The 21,621-nt window shown below is 43.4% G+C and overlaps 1 long non-coding RNA gene across 1 annotated transcript; it reads left to right on the forward strand.

Moving 5' to 3' along the window:
• Window positions 1-16: 16 nt before the first annotated feature.
• Window positions 17-18,782, forward strand: LOC124016461. Its single transcript, XR_006835356.1, has 4 exons — window positions 17-414; window positions 508-617; window positions 10,304-10,436; window positions 18,549-18,782. It is a non-coding gene; the product is annotated as an uncharacterized LOC124016461 (long non-coding RNA).
• Window positions 18,783-21,621: the final 2,839 nt, after the last annotated feature.

Consider the following 21,621-nt stretch of genomic DNA (forward strand, 5'->3'; position numbering starts at 1 on the left):
CATGGGCAGTAGTGAATACAAAATGCGTATACACCTTTAGCTTGCATAGTTCCATTTAAAGAACTACTCAGTACCGAAATCAAAATATGCATGGCTAATTTGTTGATGTTTTTGATCAATTAAATAGCGTAATCCTATGTTTTTATCGAACGTCGCTTCCACACAAAAACGACGCGCGCATGCACTACAACAGCCCGGAAGTTAGCTACCGGAGAAATCATTGATCAAAGTTAACACATTTCCCAGCCTCAGCACCGTAAATTAGTTGGAGTGCAAGTAAAAAGCATTTATGGAAATAATTTAGCACTAATAAGTGCACATTTCTATGGTTGATCATAATAACTATCCAAGGACCAAATGCAGTAAGTTAGAAAGCTCCCTTTACCTCCGAGGAAGAGTCCAAGAATAAGGCAGGTAGCTGTCAGTTTAATGAAGTTATGCTTACAACAATTTGGAAGAAAACATTTATTCTCAACTAACGAGAAGCAATTGGTCATTCATTCAAAGGTATCCACCACCCACAGATGGAGGGGTTCGATCTCGTGCCTGTAGACGGTGGCAGTCCTATACACCTGCCCCTGGGGGAGACACTGCTGGGAAGGGGTCCATTCCTCTGCGTGAGTAACTTTAGTTGGACAATTTTGACTGGTAGAGTTAGCTACGTCTATAGTCCTCAACCCTGGCCCTGGAGAGCTACAGGATAGGATTTTGTTCCAGACAACCATCGACACTCCTGATTCAAATGATTTAGTATGCATCTTGGTTTGTTGAATCAAGTGTTCTCGTGTTAGACTGGAGCAAAAGCATGCATTCCCTGGCCTGTACCTCTCCAGGACTAGGGTTGGTGACAATTGCTCTAACCAAATGCTATATTGGTTGAATCTGCAATTATATCCCTGAAATGAATTATGACCTTTCCATTTTATGTAGTACCTCGTACCCCAGTACACTCACGTGGTACCGGTACTCCTTGTATGTAGCCTCGTTATTTTGTGTTACGTTATTTGTTAATTTTCTTACTTTTTAACTGTGTTATTGAGTAAGCATTTCACAGTACAGTCTAAATGTGTATTCGGTAAAATTAGATTTATTTGATTTAGGTAGAATTGCATGCAAGGAAGTGCTTTTGACCTTCCTCCTTTTCTGCAGCAACCAGTGATCCGGGTCAGCAGCATCAATGTAACAGTATAATTTTAGACCGTCCCCTCGCCCATACCCGGGTGTGAACCAGGGACCCTCTGCACACATCAACAACAGTCACCCACGAAGCATCGTTACCCATCGCTCCACAAAAGCCGCAGCCCTTGCAGAGCAAGGGGAACTACTACTTCAAGGTCTCAGAGCAAGTGACGTCACCGATTGAAACGCTATTTAGCGCGCACCGCTAACTAAGCTAGCCGTTTCACATCCGTTACACATGGAGCTCACCCACCCTCTTCAAGGAAGTAATCACTACCAAGAATTCCACCTTCATAGAGAGGTGTTTCAGGTAGGCAGCCTCCAACTTTTGGCTTTGCCAAAGCTGCCAAGACCAGATCCCAGCTCGCCATTGAGCGGGTCCTAGCTGGACGCAGGCGAAGAACCCCCTTCATAAACCTGGAGACCAAGGGATGGTGCCCCACTGGCCTGTCCATCCACCCCACATGGCAGGCAGATATAGCGGCCAAATACTCTGTCAGTGTAGAGGCTGCCAAGCCCTCATCCAAGCGAGACTGCAGGTATTGGAGGACATACTGCACCCCACTTGACTCGGGCACAATCTCAATACCAGTGCACCAAGAGCAGAACAACCGCCAGCGCAACTGGTTGTAGCCGGTGCTCTTGCGCTCTGCATGGTGTACATTGTGCTCTCCTGTAGTCCTAACATGGACCATTGGTGCCGTTTAGTGGCCAATCCCACAGACTGAGGCAGTGCAGTCTTGGATGCCACAGAGTTCCCCCGGCCTGAGACAGCATAGACAAATATCCTAACTGGAAACAAAAAAGAATATACTGTACCTTGTTATATCTTCTCTTATGCAAAGAAATGGATATCGGTGGACGTTTAAAATCCTTAGTCATACAACATTATGTTCATGCATAATATACCTTACAGTACAAACAATTGTCTTTGTCCAGGCTGTACACAGTTGACGTCCATTTTTGAATTTCCTAGTGCTCTGTTTGTGACATGGTTTTACTTCCGGTTCTGATTTCCCATTTGATTGAAAAAAACATATTTAAGTCAGTTAAGAACAAGTTCATATTTAAAATGACGGCCTACACAGGCCAAACCTGGATGACGCTGAGACAATTGTGCACCGCCCTATGGCACTCCCAATCACGGCTGATTGTGATACAGCCTGAAGTAGAACCAGGGTGTCTGCAGTGACACCTCTAGCACTGAGATGCAGTGCCTTAGACCGACTGGCTCTTAGTGTTATACTGAAGTGCATTTCAATTTGCAGTGGCAGATGTTCAGACTGCAATCAGGTCAGTCATACAGCATAATATGTATTGAATATGTTCATGAAAATGCTTTGAAGCTAATTTCAATTAAAGATCAGTAATTAGGATCATCTTTTGAATGTGGGTCACATATTATCAACATGCACTCGTAGCACAATTTCAGCAGCCCAAAACATATTATGTTCAGGATTCAGGACCCTTTAGTATGGAATTGCCTGTCTTCATTTTTGTTATTGATTTGTACTGTCCGGACCACCTATTCTCTCAGGTCTGGGGCTGTATGTATCAAGCATCTCAGAGTACTGATCGAGGACCAGGACCTCCCTGTCCATATAATAGTATCTTAAAAAGGCAAAACTGGTCCTTCTCAGCACTCCTAACTCTGATACACTTTAGACATTTTGCATACGGGCCCTGATCTGAGAGTTTATTCTCTGAGTATTTCAGGTCAGCGACACAAAAAAAGTCTCCAGACACCACAGCCTTCTTGAGAACCTGAATGGGCAGCTGCACATCAAACCTGTAGACTTAAGTAGAATTTATAATTTTTTCAGAGTAGACTATTTTCTCTCATCCTGGGCTCAAGTGCATGCTGACCCTATTAAGACAGCTAAGTGCCAAAGCGGGTTATTGTGCCAAAACGACAGTCCTTTGAAATCAGACATCATTAGTGTGTTGAGGCAGGGCCCTCTGGAATCACCATGTTTTCTTTTTATGTGTTGGAAGGGTTCTTGAACCTGTAGATTTGTACCCCAGGGAGACTGTCTTGTGTGGTCTTACCACACCTTACCTTTATTAGAAATACTTTTATTTAATAGTTTACCGAGTAAGGGAGAAGGGCACAACACTTATACATTCAATCGTTTTTTTTAGTTGTGAAGCGGATTCATTTTCAGTAAAGGTTTGGTCCAAAACCCCTAATCAGGGTGCCTGTAAGAGGACAGAGATTCTCTCCATTTTATCAAAGGTCACAGTAGAGGTCGACAGATGAATCGGAATGGCCGATTTCAGGTTTTCATATAACAATCGGAAATCGGTAACTTTGGATGCCGATTTAAAGAAGATTTACATTTTTTAAATTATTTTAACACCTTTATTTAATATTCATTTAACTAGGCAAGTCAGTTAAAGAACACATTCTTATTTTCACTGACGGCCTAGAAACGGTGGGTTAACTGCCTTGTTCAGGGGCAGAATGATAGATTTTTACCTTGTCAGCTCAGGGATTCAATCTTGCAACCTTACGGTTAACTAGTCCAACGCTCTAACCACCTGCCTCAGGAGCCCGCCTGTTACGCGAATGCAGTAAGAAGCCAAAGTAAGTTGCTAGCTAGCATTAAACTTAATCGATCATAATCACTTGTCATAACTACACATGGTTGATGATATTACTAGTGTCCTGCATGTCCTGCGTTGCATATAATCGATGCAGGTCGACCGATTAATCGGAATGGCCGATTTCAAGTTTTCATGCAGTGCATTCGCAGCAGCGCATTTGCGAAAAAGGACGTTGCTCCAACATGTACCTAAACACCAATGCCTTTCTTAAAATCAATACACAGAAGTATATATTTTTAAACCTGCATATTTAGCTAAAATAAATCCAGGGTAGCAGGCAATATTAACCAGGTGAAATTGTGTCACTTCTCTTGCGTTCATTGCACACAGAGTCAGGGTATATGCAACAGTTTGGGCCGCCTGGTTCATTGCGAACTAATTTGCCAGAATTTTACATAGTTAGGACATAACATTGAAGGTTGTGCAATGTAACAGGAATATTTAGTCTGATGGATGCCACCCGTTAGATAAAATATGGAACGGTTCCGTATTTCACTGAAAGAATAAACGTCTTGTTTTCGAGATGATAGTTTCCGGATTCAACCATATTAATGACCTAAGGCTCACATTTCCGTGTGTTATTATGTTATAATTAAGTCTATGATTTGATAGAGCAGTCTGACTGAGCGATGGTAGGCACCAGCAGGCTCATAAGCATTCATTCAAACAGCAATTTTGTGCGTTTTGCCAGCAGCTCTGCTGTTTATGACTTCAAGCCTATCAACTCTGGAGATTAGGCTGGTGTAACAATGTGATGTGAAATGGCTAGCTAGTTAGCAGGGTGCGCACTAATAGCGTTTCAAACGTCACTCGCTCTGAGACTTGGAGTAGTTGTTCCCCTTGCTCTGCATGGGTAACGCTGCTTCGAGGGTGGCTGTTGTCGTTGTGTTCCTGGTTCGAGCCCAGCTGGGAGCGAGGAGAGGTATGGAAGCTATACTAAAGTGCCTATAAGAACATCCAATAGTCAAAGGTTAATGAAATACAAATGGTATAGAGAGAAATAGTCCTATAATTCCTATAATAACTACAACCTAAAACTTCTTACCTGGGAATATTGAAGACTCATGTTAAAAACCTCTTAGAGCTACCCCCCCCCTACTTTTTTCAATTTCTTCCTGAAGACATACCCAAATCTAACAGCCTGTAGCTCAGGCACAGAACCAAGGATATGCATATTCTTGGTACCATTTGAAAGAAAACACTCTGAAGTTTGTGTAAATGTGAATTGAAAGTAGGAGAATATAACACAATGGATCTAGTTTAGATAATACAATGAAAATAACCACACATTTTTTCTTTTTATTGTTGTATCATCTTTAAAATGAACAAGATAGAACAAACATTCAGATAGGATGATGGGGACAATTTCAGTGAAAAACATACGAGGGCAACAGTACTTGTGCAAAGTTTCAGAATGATAACTTCCAAAATGAGTGTGCTACATGACATTTATCATGAAGTGACCCAGGTGTCCCACACAAGTAGCCCATATGTACCCAAGTGGCCAAATTGGTTATACATTTTGAATGGAATAACTATATACAAAACACCAAAATGGTGTTCTAACCCCCCCCAAAAAATAAATAATGTTTTTTTGAGAAAAAACATGAAGGAGAAAAATATAGACATTTACAAAATAACACTTTCAATATTTGGAAGACCCTAGAGTCCTCGACACAATATTATGCTGCTGAAGCCAGGTGCCATAGCACATCCATGACTGCAGAAATACATTTGGGCAGATGAACACCACTTGTGGCAGGAGCTGGAGGAACCAGCTTCAGTGGGGGATGGACACCTTGGCACTGGGGGCTCCCATTCGGAGTCAGTGTCACTGTGAAAGAAAATGTTCAGTTAGAATAGTTTCACATATGAGCCCTGTATCAACAGGTATAATAAACAGATATATAGAGAGCACATGGAACATAACGTTGAAAATGTTATTATAGACCTGCTAGATCTACTGTCTCATTTATATTATGACATTTCAGCTAGAACTACTGTCTTTATTATATTACAACAGACCAGCTGTATCTACTGTCTCCATTTCACTTTGGCCATTGTTTTGCGGGTACTATTTAATGAAGCTGCCAGTTGAGGACTTGTGAGATGTCTGTTTCTCAATCTAGACACTAATGTACTTGTCCTCTTGCTCAGTTGTGCACATGGGCCTCCCACTCCTCATTCTATTCTGGTTAGAGCCAGTTTGCTCTGTTCTGTGAAGGGAGTAGTACACAGCATTGTACGAGATCTTCAGTTTCTTGGAAATTTCTTGCATGGAATATCCTTCAGTTCTCAGAACAAGAATAGACTGGTGAGTTTCAGAAGAAATTTCTTTGTTTCTGGTCATTTTGAGCCTGTAATCAAACCCACAAATCCTAATGCTCCAGATACTCAACTAATCTAAAGAAGGCCAGTTTTATTGCTTCTTTAATCAGTACAACAGTTTTTAGCTGTGCTAACATAATTGCAAAAGGGTTTTCTAATGATCAACTAGCCTTTTTAAAATGATAAACTTTGATTAGCTAACACAACGTGCCATTGGAACACAGGAGTGATGGTTGCTGATAATGGGCCTCTGTACGCCCATGTAGACAATCCATAAAAAATCATCTGTTTCCAGCTACAATAGTCATTTACAATATTAACAATGTCTCTACACTGCAATTGTGATCAATTTGATGTTATTTTAATGGACAAAGAAACGTGCCTTTCTTTAAAAAAACAAGGAAAAATCATGTTTGTGTGTGTAGATATATGTATAAATATATAATATTATGGGTATGTGAGACAAGGAAGATGTACCTGTCCATAGTTGTTTATTAGGAACGGAAATTGTATTACTTATCGAATGTTGTGAAACAAACAACAATTGTGTCTTTCATTGTCTGTTGCCATTACAATCACCGCCTAACCTTATGGTTATCCCCCCTTTCCCTCTTCAAAAGGACCACAATGGAAATAAGCTGTTAAGCTATATTTTTGTTATCCTTGATGATTTTCTTAAATTGTATGTGGAGGCGTCACCAGCTGGAGCGACCTTATGTATGGATTTTTTTTTTTACAAATTGTCAAATAAATGTAATCAATCAATCCTGACCACCCTTAGACAGATTCGGAAAGATAAGGATTGTTCTCTGGCACTGTCATCAGACGATAGCTTAACTAATTGATTTGCAAATTACGACGTTCATTTGCATTCATCTAAATGTTGTGCCTTTCATCTCCCAAAAACAGGCTAGACCGAGTGGGCTGAATAGGAACAAATACCAGTGTCTTTTATCTCTTTTTGTGTAAAAACCAATATCTAAGCAACATTAACTTATGTTGTATTTTTTAATTGGTCTTTTGTCTCTGAATTTTTACCCTTCAGGTTTTTTTCTTCCCTGTTACGTTTTTGTTTGAAGCTTATATCAAAAGGATCCAAACCAGACACTCAAGTCAATTTAGCTCCTGTCTACTGCCTACACTAAAGAAGGAACATGCATGACTCATGTAGCTCGTGTTTGCAACAAGTTGTCTCTCCCTTGCAGAAACAGTCAAGCTCTTCGAGATGAAGACGAGGCTGTTATGAAGTCTCCTGCTGCCCCTCCTGAACCAAGCGACGAAGCCGTTTGCCCCACTAAGACAGGGCAAAGGGGTGGACACCAAGCTCCCATGTACAAGAATCTAGACTGGGAGGTAGTGTGGACCAGAATGAGCCAGATGAACAGCTACCCAACCCACCTACCTCAAACCAGGTCAGGAAATCTGTAGTGTTAGCAAACTTTTTTATCTTGAGATGAAACCTGGTGTTGGCAATTTTCCTGGGATCCCACTGCTGACACCAATTACGCTTCATATTCCACTTCTGACACCATTTACCCTTGTAATCCCTTACCTAGTACCGTCTACCATTGGGATCCCACTTGTCAACAGCAATTCGCTTTGGGATCCCACTTTGGACACCAATTTCCCAGGGAAATCCCATTCGTGACTCCAATTAATATGTGTATTTATATATGTTTTCTGTGAATGTGGTGGTACCAATAAACCCGGTTTGTGTTGTGGTTGTGTACTCCGACGGAAGCTGGTGTAGCTGAAGCAGAAAATGACGAGAACGAGCTGAAACTCGTGGATGACGGTACCCATTGCAGCTCCCAAGAGCCCCACCACCACCAAAGGTATCACTCCTATTTAGGGCTGTGACATAATGGAATTGTGGGTAGCAATCCATTGACATGCATATGACATGCATATGACAGCAATTAATGTTATAATTGTTATCATTACAAATTTAAGAAAAGATTCCTCATCAAATGAAGGGATGCTAGGTTGGAGTGGATTTTCACATTTGACTATTGACACAAGATTAGTGCATGAGAGAGATGGAATAACCTCGTTGTCAACTGCTGTTGCTGTTTCTGAAAAGGTTGAACTAGTCAGAGACCTCCACCATTTTTATAGAAGATTGATATGTTTATTCTCCCTCTAGATTCGCGCACAGGAGCATTATTTTCCCGATATTGAACTGTAATTCTATGTCATATGTGAAAACAAAGCTGGAAAAGCATGAGAAATAGCGGGTCTGTGCTCAAATAATTTCAAAACGATATGTTGGCTTGCAAAAAAAGAAAATAAAATGCATTAAGTGACAAATATTGTTGATATTTAACTTGCTAGCTTTATAAGGCTCCATGTTAGGAATCCTACTTAAGTGAGTGATAATATAAGGGGCTTTACAACTCGTTTTAACCCCTTAACAGGATGCACTGCATTGATTTTTAAACTCTTTACTTATATTCAATGAAACTTGAGGCCAATTGCTTGTTACTATACATATAGCCACCCTTTAACTACATGGAGTTAGGTGTGTGTGTGTGTGGGGGGGGGGACATTTACGAAAGGATGCTGTATCAGCACACACATCACTTACAAGGTCTTGTACAACAACAGCAGAGGCCAAGCCATAGCCTATTCTATTGGCAATCACTACTCACTAGTTGATAAATGGAAAACTTTGGAATTTCTAATCTTGAGTCGGGAAGGGATCTTGAGAGCTAGGCCTACATTACCTCAACGGTCGCTGTCATGTGTAATTTTGTACGTCGACAAGTGAAATACTTGGAAACAACCTACCACTCTTGAAGATGTCAATATCCTCTTCAGGAAAACAGATTTCAGTTGCGGCGTGCTGCCAAACCTTACTCTTTTGGGTCAAGCCTTTGTTATTTCCTCATATCGTTGCCCTAGTTTCCTTAAAGTTCCCCTGAAAGTTTCAACTTCCTCATTCTGACTCACTCTGGAATCTAGTGACCCATTTACCATGTATGCATCCCAAATGGCACCCTATTCCCTATAGAGTCCATGACTTTTGACCAGGGCCGATAAGGCTCTGACAGGGACCATCAATCTATATTTTCGGTTGAATCAATCAGTGGTCAACAGCACATACCCTTTTTCAGATACCTAAATTCCTATCTTGAACTTGATCTAGGATCAGTTTTCCCTTTTCAATCATAATGAAAAGGATTACATGGACAAGGGGGACCTTATCCTAGATCAGCACTCCTGAGACGCTTTGCGAATACAGGCCCAGGTCTGGGAGTTAATGGCATTAAGTGAATAATTAAACTCCAGGGAGAAACTGAAACCAGTGCACACTGCAGCCCCTGGGCCCAGTTTAAAAAAAGTTATTTATCTAGATTATGCCTATCTGATAGGATTAAATGCAGAAAAATAGAATGGGAGGTCCATCTATAGAATATAATTCAAGTCAGTGATTTGTCCCTTCTATTAATTCTCCTTCTATGCATTTAATCCTATCCAATAGACTATGTCCAGATAGACAACTTTTGAAAAACTAAACTGGGCCCTGAGGATCAGAGCTTCCTATCTCTGCTGTTGTCATTGTGATCTGCACCTGGCGTCCCTTTATCAAGTTTGGCAACTCCAGGCCTCCGGCAGCCTGAATTACGTCAGACATTTTCACCAGCCCAAGCTAAAACACCTCAATAAGCTAAATATATTCTAAACTGGAGAACGTGATTATTGGAATCAGCTAGGAGAACTTGAGCAAAAGTGTCACCAATCAGTCCCCCTAGGACTGGAGTTTCCCATCCCTGCTTTACATGACCAGAGAGGTAAGCGAGAGGATTTACTCGGCCAAAAATCTGTCTGCGTGAGAAACCCATTTTTGTTTTGGACGTCTATGAGAGATGTCAAATTACATGAGGCTTATTTGATCGAATATAAGTTTCGTAATGTTTAGGCTGTTACAAATGTACTGCTATAAGTGGATGCACTTGGTATTCCAGCAGCTTTAAGAAAAACAACTTAGTTGTGCCTGTTGATTACATGCATATCTGCCCTCTCATTGGCTAGAATGTTCCCACTTGATCTTGCTGCCTCTCGCCTGACTTTCATCTGTACGAAGATATATTTCCATTGTTATAGCAGTCACTCGACTATCTTGACAATATAATCAATATTCTTTGACAATCTTCGACCCGTTAACCCAGAATCCTCCTCGTTTTAGGAGCTGGAAATCGAGGCAGAGGAACCGCAACCCCAACCATAAGCACCAATCAGGGTACGGCCAAACGGGCCAGGGACGCAGCGCCCTTGTCAGGGGAGGAGGAATCTGAACACAGCGAGCCGGAGCCAAGAGGGTGAGGAGGAAGAGTGATGAGGACGATGTGGTCCAGTCTAAAACAGTTGACGTGTGTGTGTGTGTGTGTGTGTGTGTGTGTGTGTGTGTGTGTGTGTGTGTGTGTGTGTGTGTGTGTGTGTGTGTGTGTGTGTGTGTGTGTGTGTGTGTGTGTGTGTGTGTGTGTGTGTGTGTGTGTGTGTGTGTGTGTGTGTGTGTGTGTGTGCGCGCGCGAGTACATTTGGATACACCTACTCATTCAAGGGATTTTCTTTATATTTACTATTTTCTACATTGGTTGGGTTACTACAATAATAGTGAAGACACCAAAACTATTTTTTAAAATTTATTTCACTAGGCAAGTCAGTTAAGAACAAATTCTTATTTTCAATGACGACCTAGGGATTCCAGGTGACTACCTCATGAAGCTGGTTGAGAGAATGCCAAGAGTGTGCAAAGCTGTCATCAAGGCAAAGGGTGGCTACTTTGAAGAATCTCAAATATTAAATATATTTTGATATATTTGTTCAACACTTTTTTGATTGCTACATGATTCCGTATGTGTTATTTCATAGTTTTTGATATATTCACTATTATTTTACAATGTATAAAACTATAAAAATAAAGAAAAACCCTTGAATGAGTAGGTGTGTCCAAACTTTTGACTGGTACTATATATATTAGGGCGGCAGGTAGCCTAGTGGTTAAAGCGTTGGACTTGTAACCCAAAGGTAGCAAGATCGAATCCCTGAGCTGACAAGGTAACAATCTGTCGTTATGCCCCTGAACAAGGCAGTTTAATCCACTGTTCCTAGGCCATCATTGAAAATAAGAATTTGTTCTTAACTGACTTGCCTAGTTAAATAAAGGTTAAATATATCATGTGGATGGAACTCTGGTCTCCGGTGTGATTGCACCAGATGTGTAACCACTAGACCACATCCGCTAGACCACAGCCTCTCGTGGCTCACATTGACTTGTATTTACTTACAATCAACCAATCAATCTTTATGGTCCCCGAGGGATATTTAGTTTGTAATAAGAGTAGCCATAGGGACATTTGGGCAAATGCCAGATGGGCTTGGTGTGTGGTGGAACAAAATGGTCCTGTATGTTAGAAATGCACAGGGGAGTGATCTTTTTGGGGGGGGGAATATTGTTTTGGGTTAGAAAACAACTCCAGGCTATACTTGAACTTCAAAAATAAAAAATAGATGTATACACTGCTCAAAAAAAATGAAGGGAACACTAAAATAACACATCCTAGATCTGAATGAATGAAATATTCTTATTAAATACTTTTTTCTTTACATAGTTGAATGTGCTGACAACAAAATCACACACAAATGATCAATGGAAATCAAATTGATCAACCCATGGAGGTCTGGATTTGGAGTCACACTCAAAATTAAAGTGGAAAACCACACTACAGGCTGATCCAACTTTGATGTAATGTCCTTAAAACATGTCAATGAGGCTCAGTAGTGTGTGTGGCCTCCACGTGCCTGTATGACCTCCCTACAACGCCTGGGCATGCTCCTGATGAGGTGGTGGATGGTCTCCTGAGGGATCTCCTCCCAGACCTGGACTAAAGCATCCGCCAACTCCTGGACAGTCTGTGGTGCAACGTGGCGTTGGTGGATGGAGCGAGACATGATGTGCTCAATTGGATTCAGGTCTGGGGAACGGGCGGGCCAGTCCATAGCATCAATGCTTCCTCTTGCAGGAACTGCTGACACACTCCAGCCACATGAGGTCTAGCATTGTCTTGCATTAGGAGGAACCCAGGTCCAACCGCACCAGCATATGGTCTCACAAGGGGTCTGAGGATCTCATCTCGGTACCTAATGGCAGTCAGGCTACCTCTGGTGAGCACATGGAGGGCTGTGCGGCCCCCCAAAGAAATGCCACCCCACACCATGACTGACCCACTGCCAAACCGGTCATGCTGGAGGATGTTGCAGGCAGCAGAACGTTCTCCACGGCGTCTCCAGACTCTGTCACGTCTGTCACGTGCTCAGTGTGAAACTGCTTTCATCTGTGAAGAGCACAGGGCGCCAGTGGCGAATTTGCCAATCTTGGTGTTCTCTGGCAAATGCCAAACGTCCTGCGCGGTGTTGGGCTGTAAGCACAACCCCCACCTGTGGACGTCGGGCCCTCATACCACCCTCATGGAGTCTGTTTCTGACCATTTGAGCAGACACATGCACATTTGTGGCCTGCTGGATGTCATTTTGCAGGGCTCTGGCAGTGCTCCTCCTGCTCCTCCGTGCACAAAGGCGGAGGTAGCGGTCCTGCTGCTGGGCTGTTGGCCTCCTCCACGTCTCCTGATGTACTGGCCTGTTTCCTGGTAGTGCCTCCATGCTCTGGACACTACGCTGACAGACACAGCAAACCTTCTTGCCACAGCTCGCATTGATTTTCCCATCCTGGATGAGCTGCACTACCTGAGCCACTTGTGTGCGTTGTAGACTCCGTCTCATGCTACCACTGGAGTGAAAGCACCGCCAGCATTCAAAATTGACCAAAGCATCAGCCAGGAAGCATAGGTACTAAGAAGTAGTCTGTGGTCACCACCTGCAAAACCCCTCCTTTATTGGGGGTGTCTTGCTAATTGCCTATAATTTCAACCTGTTGTCTATTCCATTTGCACAACAGCATGTGCAATTTATTGTCAATCAGTGTTGCTTCCTAAGTGGACAGTTTTTGATTTTCTCAGGAGTGTGATTGACTTGGAGTTACCTTGTGTTTAAGTGTTCCCTTTATTTTTTTGAGCAGTGTATATATGTTTTTTTTAAACAAAATTTGAACAAATTGTAATGGACCTAGATACCGTTTTTTGAAATGACTACAATTTTTTCCAACCCTTGAATTGATTTTGATCAACAAATCGGTACATATAAAAGGGAATTTTGAAATACCTCAAGAATACATCACTGAATTATCTTAGTGCATTTACAGATGCTGGCGCGTGGTAAAACGAAAGGAGCTACTATGAGAGTATTTCCTGTACCTTGTCAAATCTTCTACTCCATGATCCCCTCCCCAGTGGCCCCATCATAAAGGCTTATTGTTCTGTGATGACCTGATAACATAACAAAGCACATGTTGGCAGCTATTCTACTAAAACAACTATTCATAGGGGTTCTAGTAGTTGGGTTAGATAAGGATCTTTAAAATGCTTATATCAGACTGGGGAGTCGTTAACGGAGCATTTTCCTCCCTAATGTACTCATGCCATGTAGCCCTAAAATGTTAAGGTTACTCAAGAATGCTCCGTTAACGACTACCCAGTCTGATATAAGCATTTTAAAGATCCTTATCTTTTTTGCATGAATTTTTGCATGAAGTACCGGAGGGGCTGGTAGCTTTTTTCACATGTCATCAACACAGAGGCATTGTGACCTTGCAATTTATCATCCATTAATTTGTATGTGGCAGTGGCGGTCGGTGCCGTTTTAAGATGAGGGAGGACAAAAAATGTTTTATGAGGGAACCACACATGTGGAGTTTATCTGTTCACCTACTCTGCGTCTCTCAAAGACACAGAGGTTGGAACCAAAAATCTCAAATTTGGATTTATCAGACCAAAGGACAGATTTCCACCGGTCTAATGTCCATTGCTCGTGTTTCTTGGTTCAAGCAAGTCTCTTCTTATTATTGGTGTCCTTTGCAGAAATGTAACCATGAAGGCCTGATTCAAGCAGACTCCTCTGAACAGTTGGTGTTGAGATGTGTCTGTTACTTGAACTCTGAAGCATTTATTTGGGCTGCAATTTCTGAGGCTGGTAACTCTAATGAACTTATCAAATCTAATGTATTTATATAGCTGATATCTCAAAGTGCTGTACAGAAACCCAGCCTAAAACCCCAAACAGCAAGCAATGCAGGTGTAGAAGCACGGTGGCTAGGAAAAACTCCCTAGAAAGGCCAAAACCTAGGAAGAAACCTAGAGAGGAACCAGGCTATGTGGGGTGGCCAGTCCTCTTCTGGCTGTGCCGGGTGGACCCGGTAACAGAACATGGCCAAGATGTTCAAATGTTCATAAATTACCAGCATGGTCCAATAATAATAAGGCAGAACAGTTGAAACTGGAGCAGCAGCATGGACAGGTGGACTGGGGACAGCAAGGAGTCATCATGTCAGGTAGTCCTGAGGCATGGTCCTAGGGCTCAGGTCCTCCGAAAGAAAGAGAGAAAGAGAGAATTAGAGAGAGCACACTTAAATTCAGGACAGGACACCGAATAGGACAGGAGAAGTACTCCAGATATAACAAACTGACCCTAGCCCCCCGACACATAAACTACTGCAGCATAAATACTGGAGGCTGAGACAGGAGGGGTCAGGAGACACTGTGGCCCCACCTGAGGACACCCCCGGACAGGGCCAAACAGGAAGGATATAACCCCACCCACTTTGCCAAAGCACAGCCCCCATACCACTAGAGGGATATCTTCAACCACCAACTTACCATCCTGAGACAAGGCTGAGAGTATAGCCCACAAAGATCTCTGCCATGGCACAACCCAAGGGGGGGGGGGGAGATCACAGGAAGATCACATCAGTGCCTCAACCCACTCAGGTGATGCACCCCTCCCAGGGACGGTATGAACGAGCCTCAGTAAGCCATTGACTCAGGACCTGTAATAGGGTTAGAGACAGAGAATCCCAGTGGAAAGAGGGGAACCGGCCAGGCAGAGACAGCAAGGGCGGTTCGTTGCTCCAGAGCCTTTCCGTTCACCTTCCGACTCCTGGGCCAGACTACACTCAATCATATGACCCACTGAAGAGATGAGTCTTCAGTAAAGACTTAAAGGTTGAGACCGAGTTTGCGTCTCTCACATGGGTAGGCAGACCGTTCCATAAAAATGGAGCTCTATAGGAGAAAGCCCTGCCTCCAGCTGTTTGCTTAGAAATTCTAGGGACAATTAGGAGGCCTGCATCTTGTGACCGTAGCGTACGTGTAGGTATGTACGGCAGGACCAAATCAGAGAGATAGGTAGGAGCAAGCCCATGTAATGCTTTGTAGGTTAGCAGTAAAACCTTGAAATCAGCCCTTGCTTTGACAGGAAGCCAGTGTAGGGAGGCTAGCACTGGAGTAATATGATCACATTTTTTGGTTCTAGTCAGGATTCTAACAGCCGTATTTAGCACTAACTGAAGTTTATTTAGTGCTTTATCCGGGTAGCCGGAAAGTAGAGCATTGCAGTAGTCTAATCTAGAAGTGACAAAAGCATGTATTAATTTTTCTGCATCATTTTTGGACAGAAAGTTTCTGATTTTTTAAATGTTACGTAGAAGGAAAAAAGCTGTCCTTGATATGTTCTTCAAAAGAGAGATCAGGGTCCAGAGTAACGCCGAGGTCCTTCACAGTTTTATTTGAGACGACTGTACAACCATTAAGATTAATTGTCAGATTCAACAGAAGATCTCTTTGTTTCTTGGGACCTAGAACAAGCATCTCTGTTTTGTCTGAGTTTAAAAGTAGAAAGTTTGCAGCCATCCACTTCCTTATGTCTGAAACACATGCTTCTAGCGAGGGCAATTTTGGGGCTTCACCATGTTTAATTTAAATGTACAGCTGTGTGTCATCCGCATAGCAGTGAAAGTAAACATTATGTTTTCGAATGACATCCCCAAGAGGTAAAATATATAGTGAAAACAATAGTGGTCCTAAAACGGAACCTTGAGGAACACCGACATTTACAGTTGATTTGTCAGAGGACAAACCATTCACAGAGACAAACTGATATCTTTCCGACAGATAAGATCTAAACCAGGCCAGAACTTGTCCGTGTAGACCAATTTGGGTTTCCAATCTCTCCAAAAGAATATGGTGATCGATGGTATCAAAAGCAGCACTTAAGGTCTAGGAGAATGAGGACAGATGCAGAGCCTCGGTCTGATGCCATTAAAAGGTAATTTACCACCTTCACAAGTGCAGTCTCAGTGCTATGATGGGGTCTAAAACCAGACTGAAGCATTTTGTATACATTGTTTGTCTTCAGGAAGGCAGTGGGTTGCTGCGCAACAGCCTTTTCTACCATTTTTGAGAGGAATGGAAGATTCGATATAGGCCGATTAGTTTTCTATATTTTCTGGGTCAAGGTTTGGCTTTTTCAAGAGAGGCTTTATTACTGCCACTTTTAGTGAGTTTGGTACACATCCGGTGGATAGAGAGCCGGTTATTATGTTCAACATAGGAGGGCCAAGCACAGGAAGCAGCTCTTTCAGTAGTTTAGTTGAAATAGGGTCCAGTATGCAGCTAGAAGGTTTAGAGGCCATGATTATTTTCATCATTGTGTCAAGAGATATAGTACTAAAACACTTGAGCATCTCTCTTGATCCTAGGTGCTGGCAGAGTTGTGCAGACTCAGTACAACTGAGCTTTGAAGGAATTCACAGATTTAAAGAGGAGTCCGTAATTTGCTTTCTAATAATCATGATATTTTCCTCAAAGAAGTTCATGAATTTATCACTGCTGAAGTGAAAGCCATCCTCAAATATTCTCTGCAGCAGAGGTAACTCTGGGTCTTCCTTTCCTGTGGTGGTCCTCAAGAGAGCTAGTTTCATCATAGCGCTTGATGGTTTTTGCGATTGCACTTGAAAAACTCAAAGTTCTTGACATTTTCCGGATTGACTGACCATTTTTCCCAACAATTGTTTACAGACAGATTATTTAATTTATTTATCACTGTATCACAATTCCAGTGGGTCAGAAGTTTACATACACTAAATTGACTGTGCCTTTAAACAGCTTGGACAATTCCAGAAAATGTCATGGCTTTAGAAGCTTCTGATAGGCTAATTGACATCATTTGAGTCAATTAGGTATACCCGTGGATGTATTTCGAGGCCTACCTTCAACCTCAGTGCCTCTTTGCTTGACATCATGAGAAAATCAAAAGAAATCAGCCAAGACCTCAGAAAGACCTGGTTCAATTGGGAGCAATTTCCAAACAATTGGGAGCAATTTCCAAACGCCTGAAGATACCTTGTGTGCATGTGCGGACAAAGATTGATAGAACTGTTTAGCCATAATGACCATCATTATGTTTGGAGGAAACGGGGGAGGCTTGCAAGCCGAAGAACACCATCCCAACCGTGAAGCACGGGAGTGGCAGCATCATGTTGTGGGGGTGCTTTGCTGCAGGACGGACTGGTGCACTTCACAAAATAGATGGCTTCATGAGAAAGGAAAATTATGTGGACATATTGAAGCAACATCTCAAGACATCACTCAAGAAGTTAGAAGCTTGGTTGCAAATGGGTCTTCCAAATGGACAATGACCCCAAGCATACTTCCAAAGTTGTGGCAAAATGGCTTAAGGACAACAAAGTCAAAGCATTGGAGGGGCCATCACAAAGCCCTGACCTCAATCCTATAGAAAATTTGTGAGCAGAAATTAAAAAGCATGTGCGAGCAAGGAGGGCTTACAAACCTGTCTGTTACACCAGTTCTGTCAGGAGGAATGGGACAAAATTCACCCAACTTATTGTGGGGAGCTTGTGGAAGGCTACTTGAAACATTTGACCCTAGTTAAACTTTTTATACTTATTTTTTTACCACCCTTTTTCTCCCCAATTTCGTGGTATCCAATTGTACCCAGAGTCTCTGGTGGCACAGCTAGCACTGCGATGCAGTGCTTTAGACCACTGCAGCACCTGAGAGGCCTTCAATTTAAAGGCAATGCTACCAAATACTAATTGTGTATGTAAACTTCTGATCCACTGGGAATGCGATGAAAGAAATAGAAGCTGAAATAAATAATTCTCTCTACGTTTATTCTGACATTTCACATTCTTAAAATAAAGTGGTGATACTGACGTAAGACAGGGATTTTTTTACTAGGATTAAATGTCAGGAATTGTGAACAACTGAGTTTAAATATATTTGGCTAAGGTGTATGTAAAACTTCTGACTTCAACTGTGTTTAGTATATTTTTGTCAAAAAAATTATAAATGGAAATAGTTAAACATTTTTAAGTTTTCTGAAATTTACTGAGGAGGATGGTCCTCCCCTTCCTCCTCTGAGGAGCCTCCACTGTTGTGTCGTGTTGTCTGTAATGTGCAGTATTGTGTTTGTTGTGTGTTGTTGGTTAATGTTACAGTGTATGGTATATCACTCCTCAGGCATTTAAAGCCAGGCAGCAGGTGAAGCCTAGTAAAGTAGAGGAGAGCGAGGAGTCGGACCACGTGGAGGAGGAGGAGGATGATGAAGAGGAGAAGAAGCTTCCACAGGGAAAGGCAGCAGCACTTCTACGAGCAGAGCGGAGGTCAGCGAGTCCGAGGATAGAAGGAGACAGCCTCAGAGCAGAAGGTCGGCAAGGGGCCTCAGGGGTCAAGTGAAGTTTCAGGCCCCGCCCAGTCCTAAGTTTGGCTCAGGACGACCTGCCCCTTTGGAAAGTACTGTTACAGGTACATCCCTACATAACATTGTCTGAAGAACAACGGTTCAAAATGCACTTCTGAGAACATGATTTTAGGCTGTCAAAATGTTATGTGAGAGCCAGAAATCTTGCTTATTTGTAGGTGACCAAATACTTATTTTCCACCATAATTTGTAAATAAATTCATTAAAAATCCTACAATGTGATTTTCTGGATTTTTGTCATCTCATTTTGTCTGTCATAGTTGAAGTGTACCTATGATGAAAATGACAGGCCTCTCATCTTTTTAAGTGTGAGAACTTGCACATTTGGTGGCTGACTAAATACTTTTTTGCCCCACTGTATATAGGGAGTAGTGTGCCATTTGGGACGTACACAAGGATTTGCCTAGATAGGGACTCAGGGTCCAAAACTAAATGGCAGAGAGCAGGTTCAAATTTAGATTCTCTTTCAGGCAAATGAAATGAGCAAAGAGAATGTGCTAGCTCAAAAGCTAAAAGCTCTTCAAAGAATACCAATCAAAACAGGATTGACCATAACTTTCAGTGAGTTTCAATGTTTTAATAGTGAGCTTTCAATGATTTTCTTCTTACATTTACATTTAAGTCATTTAGCAGACGCTCTTATCCAGAGCGACTTACAAATTGGTGCATTCACCTTATGACATCCAGTGGAACAGCCACTTTACAATAGTGCATCTAAATATTTTAAGGGGGGGGTGAGAAGGATTACTTTATCCTATCCTAAGTATTCCTTAAAGAGATGGGGTTTCAGGTGTCTCCGGAAGGTGGTGATTGACTCCGCTGTCCTGGCGTCGTGAGGGAGTTTGTTCCACCATTGGGGAGCCAGAGCAGCGAACAGTTTTGACTGGGCTGAGCGGGAACTGTACTTCCTCAGTGGTAGGGAGGCGAGCAGGCCAGAGGTGGATGAACGCAGTGCCCTTATTTGGGTGTAGGGCCTGATCAGAGCCTGGAGGTACTGAGGTGCCGTTCCCCTCACAGCTCCGTAGGCAAGCACCATGGTCTTGTAGCGGATGCGAGCTTCAACTGGAAGCCAGTGGAGAGAGCGGAGGAGTGGGGTGACGTGAGAGAACTTGGGAAGGTTGAACACTAGACGGGCTGCGGCGTTCTGGATGAGTTGTAGGGGTTTAATGGCACAGGCAGGGAGCCCAGCCAACAGTGAGTTGCAGTAATCCAGACGGGAGATGACAAGTGCCTGGATTAGGACCTGCGCCGCTTCCTGTGTGAGGCAGGGTCGTACTCTGCGGATGTTGTAGAGCATGAACCTACAGGAACGGGCCACCTCCTTGATGTTAGTTGAGAACGACAGGGTATTGTCCAGGATCACGCCAAGGTTCTTAGCGCTCTGGGAGGAGGACACAATGGAGTTGTCAACCGTGATGGCGAGATCATGGAACGGGCAGTCCTTCCCCGGGAGGAAGAGCAGCTCAGTCTTGCCGAAGTTCAGCTTGAGGTGGTGATCCGTCATCCACACTGATATGTCTGCCAGACATGCAGAGATGCGATTTGCCACCTGGTCATCAGAAGGGGGAAAGGAGAAGATTAATTGTGTGTCGTCTGCATAGCAATGATAGGAGAGACCATGTGAGGTTATGACAGAGCCAAGTGACTTGGTGTATAGCGAGAATAGGAGAGGGCCTAGAACAGAGCCCTGGGGGACACCAGTGGTGAGAGCGCGTGGTGAGGAGACAGATTCTCGCCACGCCACCTGGTAGGAGCGACCTGTCAGGTAGGATGCAATCCAAGCGTGGGCCGCGCCGGAGATGCCCAACTCGGAGAGGGTGGAGAGGAGGATCTGATGGTTCACAGTATTGAAGGCAGCCGATAGGTCTAGAAGGATGAGAGCAGAGGAGAGAGAGTTAGCTTTAGCGGTGCGGAGCGCCTCCGCGATACAGAGAAGAGCAGTCTCAGTTGAATGACTAGTCTTGAAACCTGACTGATTTGGATCAAGAAGGTCATTCTGAGAGAGATAGCGGGAGAGCTGACCAAGGACGGCACGTTCAAGAGTTTTGGAGAGAAAAGAAAGAAGGGATACTGGTCTGTAGTTGTTAACATCGGAGGGATCGAGTGTAGGTTTTTTCAGAAGGGGTACAACTCTCGCTCTCTTGAAGACGGAAGGGACGTAGCCAGCGGTCAGGGATAAGTTGATGAGCGAGGTGAGGTAAGGGAGAAGGTCTCCGGAAATGGTCTGGAGAAGAGAGGAGGGGATAGGGTCGAGCGGGCAGGTTGTTGGGCGGCCGGCCGTCACAAGACGCGAGATTTCATCTGGAGAGAGAGGGGAGAAAGAGGTCAGAGCACAGGGTAGGGCAGTGTGAGCAGAACCAGCGGTGTCGTTTGACTTAGCAAACGAGGATCGGATGTCGTCGACCTTCTTTTCAAAATGGTTGACGAAGTCATCTGCAGAGAGGGAGGAGGGGGGGAGGAGGATTCAGGAGGGAGGAGAAGGTGGCAAAGAGCTTCCTAGGGTTAGAGGCAGATGCTTGGAATTTAGAGTGGTAGAAAGTGGCTTTAGCAGCAGAGACAGAGGAGGAAAATGTAGAGAGGAGGGAGTGAAAGGATGCCAGGTCCGCAGGGAGGCGAGTTTTCCTCCATTTCCGCTCGGCTGCCCGGAGCCCTGTTCTGTGAGCTCGCAATGAGTCGTCAAGCCACGGAGCGGGAGGGAGGACCGAGCCGGCCTGGAAGATAGGGGACATAGAGAGTCAAAGGATGCAGAAAGGGAGGAGAGGAGGGTTGAGGAGGCAGAATCAGGAGATAGGTTGGAGAAGGTTTGAGCAGAGGGAAGAGATGATAGGATGG

This window comes from Oncorhynchus gorbuscha, linkage group LG26 (genome assembly GCF_021184085.1).
Source record: "Oncorhynchus gorbuscha isolate QuinsamMale2020 ecotype Even-year linkage group LG26, OgorEven_v1.0, whole genome shotgun sequence".
In the NCBI taxonomy this organism is placed as follows: domain Eukaryota; kingdom Metazoa; phylum Chordata; class Actinopteri; order Salmoniformes; family Salmonidae; genus Oncorhynchus; species Oncorhynchus gorbuscha.